Raw genomic sequence first — 11,806 nt, 5'->3', positions numbered from 1 at the left:
ACCTAGTCACCTCCCCGAGGAACTGCCTGACGAGCAAAACCTCTTTGCCTTCGGCAATCATCGAAGCCATCATTTTGCTCAGACTGTGCGAGACGCTGGCAGACTTGTGCTCGGAAACTGTGGCGCCGTCCGGCAGCTCGGCGGCGTTCAGGCCAAACATGTCGTGCTGGCGGTCGCCGGTGAGGAAGCGAGACAGATTGTCAAGTAGGGGTTTGCCGAACGCATTTCCCGGAACCGAGAGGCCAACGTGCTCCTGCTCTCCTCGGGACGAAAGCATCACGTCGGCCAGGTGGGTCAAGGAGGAGCGGTCCACACCTGCGCTGGTGTACACGTGTCTCGTCGAGGCCGCAGTCAGGCCCTGTATGATCTTGTGAAAGAGAGTGGCCCAACTCTGGACCGTCCGGTGAGCTCTCTTGGCCAAGGAGGACATTTCTGAACCCCTTGACCAGCAACTGTCCCACGGGGAGATGTGTCTGTAGAGGATCCCGTCCACCGTGGCGGTGACGAGGTCGGTCTCCGTGTCGTAGAAGGCCAGACAGGTCGCAGCCCTGCACTCTGGCACTGCCGGGCATCGGCCGTGCTCGAAGGTCTTCATAACACCCCAGAGGGCCACGGCTGCCATCTTTAACTCCGTTTCCCCAATCGGGTCTCGCTTGAGCGCGACGTCGCGGTCGATCCAGTCTCGGATTATCTTGCACACCACAGACACCTGCGTCTCAGGCACAGAGTTGCACATCAGCAGTTTCAAGGTGTCTGCCAGTGCATCAGCAACAACCTGGCCAAGGTGCTTCTGGGGATTCACTACAGCACCCTGTTGACGCACAGCGTCGTGCGGGAGCACTACGACACAAAGTATGTCCTACCTGCTGTTCAGAGGCGTGCGCTTCACCGGATGCGGCGTCTCACTCATGCAACAAAAGTCGGCCCTGTACACCTTGGGCACCCAGGTCATCTGCAAACCCACGGCTCACAACACGCACCAGGTGTACACCGTCAACCAGTACTGCGAGTCCGTGGTGATACCCGAGACCCTGGAGTCGCCCGGCCTGTACGTGCCCAACTTGTACATGAAAGACGTGCGAGGAGGCGACGTGCACATAAATACGGGCGACCCCTTCGATATGGTGGTGGCAGACGCGTTCAACGGCTTCTTCCCCGAGTCTGAGAGCGCGAGCGGCTACCGCAGACCTTACATCTTCACGACCGGCCGATCAGAGAGGCTCAACGGCGTCGTCACGCGGGATCCTATGATGCGAGTCGAGGCGTACACCTGCATGCCTACTCTGCTGCGTCCGTTCAGCTCTGTGGCCAGGGTCAGGAGCAAGCACTCGAGCAGACAGCGCCACGTGGAGGAAAGCAATCACAAGCTCTTCTGCGACTCCCGTCACATGGTGGAGTTTGAGAAAGCGTGTTAGATCCCATCGGCGATCCCTTCAGGGACACCGCGGACAGAGTGAACGGCGACAAGTACACTACTGACGTCATGCAGCCGTCCCTGGGAGTGGCCTTCTGCGGCACTTACAGTATTGGGCTGACGTCTGACAAGAAGCTCATGTGCGACGTTGACGTGTCCCGGGAACCCTTGGTCGACAGGCTAGCGCCTAGAATCAGCGGCACGGGAATATTTGCCTGCAACCCCATTCAGACAACCTCTCGCCTAATCACACCCATTTTTAACCGCATATTCGAGAGCACTCGGTACTCCCGCTTCCTCAAGTGTTAGGTCGGAGGCTCGCTCTCCGTGAGACGCACAAACCAAAGAATGCTCGGTGATGGGTTCTCGCGCAACGTGGCATTGGAGGTGTGCGCCTTGACAGACTTTGTATTCTCCTGCGCCGTGAACTTTTTCGCCTCCCTGTACATGCACCCCATGGAACAAGAGAATAACCTGATCATGATGAGGAAAAAGGAAGAGGCTGAGGTGGACATAGCGATAAACACAGTTTCGTGATCCATAGCAAGCCTAGACTCCAACATGGCTCTCCTCAAAGAATCGGCAAGTTTGACCTGTGAGGATACCAAGTTCAAGAACGAATTGCTTTCCACCCAGATGCAGAGAGACCACCTTCGATACTTACTGGGTGCGCTCCGGGGAAGGCTCGACGTAAGGCGCTTGATTGGCGCTGTAAAGACTCTCTCCGACAACGTGGGACTGCAACTCGACGCGTCGGCCTATATCAACAAGCAGGTGTTAAGCCTGGCTGTGCAAAGAGACCTGGACGATACGAGAGAACCTGTCACAAAGGTGACAGTGGAGGATGTTTACAAAGAGTACAGTAGGCCAAAGTGTAAAACCCTGGACTGAATGATGTATAAAGAACCTTTAGCATTCCTTCACATTATGCTTTTGTGTGTGTGTGTGTGTGTGTGTGTGTGTGTATCACAGTATAAGGAAATGAATCAAATAAAAAATTTGTACGCATATAAATAATTATGTTTAAATAAAGGATTTTCTGCCTTGCCTTTGTGTGTTACTGTACACTGCAAATATACGTGTGTGTGTGTGTGTGTGTGTGTGCTTTTGAAAACCTTGACAAAACACAACATCCATGACAACACTGCCAAATCAAAACACTTTATTTTTTTGCTGCCACAGTCCTCAGTTGTTACACTGAAAGGCACTTTAGGAAACAGAAACACTGACACTGTCAAAGATGTAAAATAGTTGTTCACATTCACAATTAGCACAATCTCACTTTGTGAGAGACTGTCGGCACTAAGCTGGCGAGTTCTTGTCCAAGGCGAAGCGGACCACCCCGTCGTCGCGCACAGAGAACCCGTACTCGGCTCCGGGCTTTGGTCTCTTCAGGTTCCACAATTCGCAGACATATTTTGTGGTCTTGGCCATTAGTTTGCATTTCTCCTCAGTCCAGTACTTGGAGCGGATCCCGTTGGGGATTTTCGTGAAATCGGCCAGCCTCATTCCCATGCTGTAATACTCCAAAGGAGCAGGAGGAGAAGAGTTAGCGTCGCCCGCTTCCCAGAATAGATCCCTCAGGTCTCTGCACCATAGGGCGTAGGACCCGTAGTTGGTCACGGCTCCTATCATCAGTCTCTTAATGCCCAGTCCCGTTACCAAGTTGTAATCTGTGCCGCACAGAGCCATGAAAAACAGCTTTTCCATCCGTTTGGTCTCGTCGTGAATCACCTCTCTTTTCACACGAAGGAAAAAGTGCTGTCCCGTGTGGTTCAACTTCATAAAACGACCATAACTTTCCCAGGGGCACTATGCCTTTCATGTACGCCTGACTCAAACGCTTGAGACCAGTCAGGTTCATCCCCGGTTCTTCGCCGCTGCTTGGGACAGACGTGCACCCCGCGTCTTCCTCTTTCCCTTGCGATCTTAGTCTCTTCCTTTTCTTGCTCACAGAAATGCCATCCCTTGCTCCAGGCCCCGTGTCTGACGCCGAGCACAGCGTTTCAAAGAGGTAAAAGACCGCGTCTTGTCTACAGTCTTTGTCTACCATGAGCTCCAAGCCGTCCAATCTGTCCCGGGCGTTTGTCTTAAAAAACCTAGACAGAAAGGTGCGGTAGACGGATCCCCTTATGCCGGCCAGGCACAAATACCTGGCCACCTTTTTCTTGAAAACAAACCCGCCGTGCTCATCCAGAAGAACCTCAAAGGCATCGTGCTGCTGTCGTGTCACGGCCAACAGGTGTTCGTCTTCAGCCGAGACGTCGCACAGTGTCCGGAACCTTGTCTCGCTCGAAGCCTTCTCAAGGGCAGGCGGGTCTTTGGGAAATGCAAACAGTAGCTCCCCGAAGATTGACTCGTGCATGTCTCGATTCTCGTGGTAGCTCTTGTTGTCCATTCTCAGGGTGATGCCCTCCCGACCACAAGCCGTCAGCACCGCCACCACGTCTGAATCTCCCGTGCACACGGTCACGTTGCCTTTCAGTGCGTTGGCCAACTCCACGAGCAGCATGTCGGCCTCCGTGCTGTTGCAGCGTGGGCACGCGTTGCACAACTCGGACACCTGTTCGGTGTGCATGTCTGCAAAGGTTGCCAGAAACACCCCATCAACTCCCTCGGGTCTGTCTGTCGTGGCCAAGCTGGAATCTATGGTTGCAAAGTCTTCGTGCAATAGCACCAGGCTGCAGACAGAGCTTCCATCCACGAGCGGAAGCTCTGAGAAGTGTTGCTTGGCGCCGGTCACCAGAAAAAACTTGTTTTTCAAATCCATGCCAGCCAAGAGCTGCATCGTCATGAATTCGATTTTGCCAAGGTTGCTCTTACAAAAGTCCATGTAAGGCAAGAGCTCGTTTTAGCCTCTGGTCCCTCACGGCTGGCTTCTGAGCGCCAGTGCCATCTTTGACCAGCACTACACACCGGCTGCTGGCGTGCTCCGCATAATAGCCAGCCAATCTGTTAGCCATCCTCTCCATGGATGCGTTTTCATCACCCTCTACGTAGTCGTTTTCCCTGACTTTGTGGATTATCATGAGATGGTTGATCAGGGTCCAATCCTCCGGCTGGTTTGGTGTCTTGATCAATTTAAATGGCGCCAAGTGATTGTTCGCAAGCATCGCATGAATAGCCTTGTGTTTCAACCCCATTTTCCTTGTGTTCCAAGCGATGCATTACCTACAGAAAGCAGGTGAAGAGAAAGTTCTTGTACATGCTGCCTTTATATAGCGTCACAGGGGCATGTCGTAGCAACCGTCGGATAAATCTTTGCACGAGTTGTCTGTTACTGTGCGTGTGTGTGTGCGTGCATGCGTGCGTGCGTGCGTGTGTGTGTGTGTGTGTGTGTGTGTGTGTGTGTACACTTTCAAGTCTCAAACATACATTGCTGTTTGCGAACCTCATCTTGACCTTCTTGACTTTCTTCATTGTTGTTGTCCCGCTTGAGAGGGGAAGCCCAGCCACTCGAGGAAGAAGCTCCGTAGTTCATCTTGACGGCGCTCTTCTCCCGGTTGAAAAGTATGTTCCTGTGACACAAGTCGGTAGGCTCGACCCTGGAGGGTTTCATTTCGCAAGGATCGCGCCGACCTGGACCTCTCCTCCTCCAAGCAACAGGAGACCCGGCTACGAGTACGGTTACATCTACACAGGAGTAACCCTCGTTGTGCTCGGATGCCTGGCCATGGTCACGAGCATAGTGCTCAGCTACTTTGCCGCAAGGAGCAAACAGAAAATGGACGACTCCAAAGGCTGGCAGGAGTCCACCGGGACTGTGATGGCATGTCTCATCATGATGAACATTGAGTTGCTCATGGCCGTGATTGCGGGCTGCATGGAGTTGCTGTACCGACCTCTGATCAGTGACGCGCAGAGGTTGCATAACATTGAATGCGCCATCGCCGTGCTTAACGTCGTCATCTACATCGTGTACGTGATGACCATGATGCAGATTTCGAACCTGCTAAAGGAGAGGTACCAAAGGATCCGAGAGGATCGGACATCCACCCCGGAGGTGGTCACCGCCGTGCCTTTGTCTTCCTCTTCGGCTCGAGAATACGTGAGCAGAAGCGTCAACTCGTACAATTCGCCCACCAGTTTCATATAGGGGAAAAGCCTTAGACTTTCTCTGGGCCACACACACCCATCCGTGTATAGCGTTGCTCACGTGCATTTCTAGACTAGCTAGACTTTTTATTTATGAATACAATAAAATGGGAATTGTTTTTCGGTTTGACACGTCTCAATCATATATCCCGGGCCTTCTACTCCACCCACCTCCAACCGGCCTCTATAAAAGGTGGGCAAAAAGAACGGTTTAGCACAAGAGCAGAGAAGATGTGGAAGCAAAAGGGCAAAATGCAGAAAAAACTGGCAAAAAAGGTGAGTCAGGGCTCATCCTGGCAAGGGGACCACAACGTCAGACTCCTAGGGGACGGATCGGCTACAGACCCGAACCTGTCAGTCCGCAGCGTGCAGGCGAAGCGCGACGGGAAAAAACAGAGAGAGGCGAGGACGCTCAGTCAAGGCTGTCCCTCGAATGAGGACGACGATCTCGGCCTCCAGGGGAACGGTTCAGCCCCAGAAGGGAACCTGTCAGTCCGCAGCGTGCAGGCGAAGCGCGACCGGAAAAAACAGAGAGAGGCGAGGACGCTCAGTCAAGGCTGTCCCTCGAATGAGGATGACGATCTCGGCCTCCAGGGGAACGGTTCAGCCCCAGAGGGGAACCTGTCAGTCCGCAGCGTGCAGGCGAAGCGCGATGGGAAAAAACAGAGAGAGGCGAGCAAGCTCAGTCAAGGCTGTCCCTCGAACGAGGACGACAATCTCGGCCTTCAGGGAGGAAACATCCTTCCCTTCGGTACCCCAACCCAGCGTGGCATCCTAAAGGCGACGTATTTGAACAACGACCAAGACAGCGCGGTACGAGACCAGACGCAGTCGAAGCGGGGTAAAGAAAAGAAAGGATGTGGCGAAGAAAACAAAGAGAGTGGGGTAAATGAAGAGCGCCGTGTGCTTTTCAGCGAATCCCCAGTTGGCGTAGGGTTTGTATGTATGTCAGAAGAAGCCAGGGAGACATGCTTGGCATACTGGATACGAGTCGCCGCTGATGCCAGCAGGTTCCGCAGGAGGATAAAAACCTTGGAGTGTAAGATATCCAGATGTCTGGACGAGGACCACCGGGAACTCATGAGGGACTACATAGAAGATACTGCAGCAGCTCGAAATCCCAACTCCTCGAGCGCTCCTTGCCTCCCTCCTTGCCTATTTACTTGCAAACAAATACTCTCGTTTGAATAAGCTTTCAGCGATGACGGCAGTAAATTCCTCATCTAAATCATCGTGCGCGACCACCGAGCCGTACGACTGCCTCCGTTTGAATGACAGGACTCTGACAGAACACAAGAAAACGAACTTGGACCGAGTCAACGTGATGTGCTTCGACCGCAATGGACTCACAATGATCGGACCCAAGACCAGTGCCTTCTCCAGACCCATGGATGTGCACTCGACCCACTATCACCATCTGGATGCCCTATTAGCCATGATGGCGTGCTACATTGACCCGACTGTTAAAAGCTTGCAAGATTATCCGGCGAGACACGTCCAAGAAGCAGAGACCCAGAACAGAGGCCTACATCTGTAACTTGATATGTTTGATGCACTTCATTGCTTTCCTGTTACCCAAGCTGGTCACAATTAAAAAAATAAATAAAAATATTGAGAATCTCATGACATGTTGAATTTTCTTTATTTGATCAGGTCAAACGTAACCTGAGCGTGTGTGTGTGTGTGTGTGTGTTGTTACATTTGATGAACTCTCCAAAGGTTTTATACATCGCCATGAGTTAAAATGTCTGTGAGATTGATATGAACGTCTCACAGATGAAACTCAGAACATTTCATCACACGTTTGAGGTCTGTTAGAGAAAACTTGTGTGATGGGTCATGGGTGAAAAAAAAGTAATGTCAGAGTTGTTTGGACCCCCATCCATAGTCTAGTGAACAGCCTCCCCAGAAGTCACATTTTTGTATTTATTTTTCATGCATGCAAGTCATTTCCATACCAGAAGATGTCACCACAACTAGAGATGTTTTAACCCTCACGCAGCCTTCGAGGGGGTCAGTCTGACCCCACGAGACAAACTATGAAACTTTTGATTCTTTTTACGTTTTTGGCCACAAGGCACCTACGCGTCGCAGGATCCGCTGCGGCTCGGTCACCGCTCCCTTCTTCTTCGTCACAGGCCCGTCCCGCATCCTCCCGGGGTCCGGCGCGACCCCGGCCCACGGAACCTCCCCGTCAGGCTTCCTGCCGGGGTCCGGCGCGACCCCAGCTTCCTGTACCTCCCCGTCAGGCGTCCTCCCGGCGTCAGGCGCGACCCCAGCCCCATGTACCTCCCCGTCCCGCATCCTCCCGGTGTCAGGCGCGACCCCAGCTCCCTGTACCTCCCCGTCAGGCGTCCTCCCGGGGTCCGGCGCGACCCCGGCCCACGGAACCTCCCCGTCAGGCGTCCTGCCGGGGTCCGGCGCGACCCCAGCTCCCTGTACCTCCCCGTCAGGCGTCCTCCCGGGGTCAGGCGCAACCCCAGCCCCATGTACCTCCCCGTCCCGCATCCTCCCGGGGTCAGGCGCGACCCCAGCTCCCTGTACCTCCCCGTCAGGCGTCCTCCCGGGGTCCGGCGCGACCCCGGCCCACGGAACCTCCCCATCAGGCGTCCTGCCGGGGTCCGGCGCGACCCCAGCTCCCTGTACCTCCCCGTCAGGCGTCCTCCCGGGGTCAGGCGCGACCCCAGCCCCATGTACCTCCCCGTCCCGCATCCTCCCGTGGTCAGGCGCGACCCCAGCTCCCTGTACCTCCCCGTCAGGCGTCCTCCCGGGGTCCGGCGCAACCCCGGCCCACGGAACCTCCCCGTCAGGCGTCCTGCCGGGGTCCGGCGCGACCCCAGCTCCCTGTACCTCCCCGTCAGGCGTCCTCCCGGGGTCAGGCGCGACCCATTCTTTTATAGCTCTCATTGTGGCGTTCGTGTGCAGCCTTGTTCATTGTGGCCATTTGCTAAATTTTCGTGCCCAGAGCGAGTCGCTGCGTGTGAAGAGCCAGTGGCATCGATGTTTCCACAGCGAGTCACTGATCAGCGCGCTGCTGTTGGCAGGTTTAGTTGAGGTTAGGGTGGTCTGTCGAGGAGCTCCCGCCCCCTGCGACTTGTCCACCGGTCTGCGGGGGAGTTGAGCCTGGTTGTAAACCTCCACACGGTGCGGTTCTCAGAGTAATGGCTGTCTACAAGAAGACGGTAAGAAAAGCGTTTCAGTGAAATAATACCTTCTGTTTTAAAATGTTTGTTAAAAGAAAACGAGAGAGAGAGATGCTTTGGCTTTTTGGTTTTTCCTTTTCAGCTGCAGACCATCGCAGTCATTTGATCAGAGCGGAGGGAAGCCAAAGGCCTCAGTATCTTGAGGATCACAACACAAAAAGGCACAGTGTGACTGTTCCCTATGAGCCGCCCCAGGTATCACTGCCTCTCACTTCTGACCTTTCCCCTAACGTAGCAATTAAATGTTATCATTCTGTTGTGCCTCTCATTCCGCTTTCACGGTTTGTCATCCCTGAAATTACCCGTGCACTAAACGACTACTATCCTGCATGTGTTTCAGCCGGGCTCAGAGATCACCACAATCCTGTTCAACTTCATGTGCAACAGCTCCTGCATGGGAGGCATGAACCGCAGACCCATCCTCACCATCCTGACCCTTGAGACTTCAGAGTACGTATGGTTTCATCTACCAGGATTGGTGTGAGCTGAAATGTATTTGCTGGCTGTCTACAAGAAGACGGTAAGAAAAGCGTTTCAGTGAAATAATACCTTCTGTTTTAAAAGGTTTGTTAAAAGAAAACGAGAGAGAGAGATGCTTTGGCTTTTTGGTTTTTCCTTTTCAGCTGCAGACCATCGCAGTCATTTGATCAGAGCGGAGGGCAGCCAAAGGCCTCAGTATCTTGAGGATCACAACACAAAAAGGCACAGTGTGACTGTTCCCTATGAGCCGCCCCAGGTATCACTGCCTCTCACTTCTGACCTTTCCCCTAACGTAGCAATTAAATGTTATCATTCTGTTGTGCCTCTCGTTCCGCTTTCACGGTTTTTCATCCCTGAAATTACCCGTGCACTAAACGACTACTATCCTGCATGTGTTTCAGCCGGGCTCAGAGATCACCACAATCCTGTTCAACTTCATGTGCAACAGCTCCTGCATGGGAGGCATGAACCGCAGACCCATCCTCACCATCCTGACCCTTGAGACTTCAGAGTACGTATGGTTTCATCTACCAGGATTGGTGTGAGCTGAAATGTATTTGCTGGATAAAGAGTAGTGTTACATGGAAACCGAGGGTCGACGTGGTGTAACTTGATCTCCTGCTTTATTGTATTTGCCTGTTTATGTTTATTTTGTTTCTAAATGTAACTTGAAGTTGAAGTTGTGCATCACTGTTATCCCACCTCAAAGATAGCTTTTGCAGCCTTAGTAAATGTTTTTCTACTGTCTTTTAGCGGACAACTTTTGGGCCGAAGATGCTTCGAGGTGCGTGTCTGCGCGTGTCCCGGCAGGGATCGTAAAACAGAGGAGGCAAATAGTACCAAACTTCAGACAGGGGCCAAACAAGTGAAGAAAAGAAGTATGTGTTTGTTTATTAATGCTGGGTTTGTCTTTGCACCTTGGCTGTCTTCTATCTTACGGATCACGTTTTGCTTTTCTAGAAAGTGCCCCAGCAACAGATCCTGATATGTGCAAAAGGAAGTCTGGCTCAAGCACAGACGAGGAGTAAGTACTTATGTTGCCAGTTAGTACACACACAAAGTATTTAAAAAAAACTAGTGTTGTCACAGAATTGCAGCTCTCAATTTAAATCCTTTTTTTTTCTGCAGGTTAAAGGCCGTGAGCGCTATAACATGTTAAAAAAGATAAATGATGCATTAGAACTGGCTGAAAAAGAGGCGTAAGTATCTTTAAACTACAAGACACACACACACACACACACACACACACACACACACACACACACACACACACACACACACACACACACACACAGAAACTGTGATCGGATGTCACTTTGATAAACATTAGCTGCTACGGAACAGCTGCATGAGACTTTCAGCATTGCATAGCTGTAGTGTTAAATACTTTTTCCCTTAAACCAGACGTGTCCCATCTCTGTTCTGCATGGTCACTGTTTGTTTCCTCTCTCCACAGTAAAAACAAACCAGGGCTTCTAAGGAACTGCTGCCGTCCAGTGGAAAGCGCGTCTTGCAAAAAGCAGAACGAAGCGACAGCGACTAGTTGCAATCTGCCTTCTTTTAACCGCCATGTACGAGTACAAACATCTACGATCACGACTATGAATCATTGTTTACCTCCCTTTGATGTTTCTACATTAATTCCTGCCATCAGTCTGAGGGCATACGTTGAGCAGTAACGTATTAACGATTCAGTGGGGCTTTACTATTTTTAACTACAAAGCCCTTTAAATAGTTTTTTTTTTATCTCCTGCAGGTTATGTTCAGTGTTGCTTCCTGGCCAACATCCCTCAGCAGGAGGCTGCACGATCATCGAGTTCAGATGAACTGCGCGACCCCAGCCCCCTGTACCTCCACGTCCCTCGTCCTGCCGGGGTCCGGCGCGACCCCAGCCCACTGTACCTCCCCGTCCCGCATCCTCCCGGGGTCAGGCGCTACCCCAGCCCCCTGTACCTCCCCGTCAGGCGTCTTGCCGGGGTCCGGCGCGACCCCATTTTTTTTGTTTTTTATTTTTCCTTCTCCTTTCCTCCCCTTTACCTCCACCCGTGCCACAGGCCCACTGATGATGAACATGATGATGATGACGAACATGATGATGATGATGATGATGATGATGATGATGATGATGATGATGATGATGATGATGATGCAAGCAGACAGCTGCGTGCAAGGGCTGACCATTTTAAACGAAAAATAAAACAGACCAAACAGGCAAAAACATTTCATTAAATGCCAAAAGTTTATTTAATAATATAAAACAGTTATGAAATAAAGGAGTACAAGGCGCATTCCGTACAGTATAATTTAATCGGTACGCGTAAAGCAACAGAGGCAGGCGTAGAAAGAAATTGAATACGGCCCTTTTTTTTTTTTTTTTTTTTAATCTTCATCAACGGGATTCTCGGCTCATCAAAACTTGACGCGAAGCAACTTTCGCAGCAGCGCCAGCATCAGTATCCCGCAGCGTTGGTTGTGGCTCTCGCTCCGCCGCGAGCCGCACACGACGCAGGGCATATCGTAGCCAAAGCCGACATGGCCTTCCACGGCCTCCTTCAGCATCAACTCGGGGAACGCCACGTAGCCCCTTCTGTAACGCTCCTTGCCTATCATTGCT

At 52.1% G+C, this 11,806-nt stretch overlaps 1 long non-coding RNA gene across 3 annotated transcripts; it reads left to right on the top strand.

Moving 5' to 3' along the window:
- The first annotated feature begins 8,413 nt into the window (after window positions 1-8,413).
- On the top strand, window positions 8,414-11,410 carry LOC129603763 (uncharacterized). Of its 3 annotated transcripts, none has more exons than XR_008693967.1 (10): window positions 8,414-8,691; window positions 8,795-8,907; window positions 9,053-9,232; window positions 9,336-9,448; window positions 9,594-9,703; window positions 9,946-10,070; window positions 10,153-10,216; window positions 10,321-10,391; window positions 10,649-10,763; window positions 10,949-11,410. It is a non-coding gene; the product is annotated as an uncharacterized LOC129603763 (long non-coding RNA). The 3 variants fall into 3 exon arrangements; XR_008693968.1 differs by having other exon boundaries at window positions 10,649-10,769; XR_008693969.1 differs by lacking the exons at window positions 8,795-8,907; window positions 9,053-9,232.
- Window positions 11,411-11,806: the final 396 nt, after the last annotated feature.

Source organism: Betta splendens, unplaced genomic scaffold, assembly GCF_900634795.4.
Source record: "Betta splendens unplaced genomic scaffold, fBetSpl5.4 scaffold_29, whole genome shotgun sequence".
NCBI classification, from domain to species: Eukaryota; Metazoa; Chordata; class Actinopteri; order Anabantiformes; family Osphronemidae; genus Betta; species Betta splendens.
Note: the sequence above shows the minus strand (reverse complement) of the source record. Positions and strands in the feature narration are given on the sequence as shown.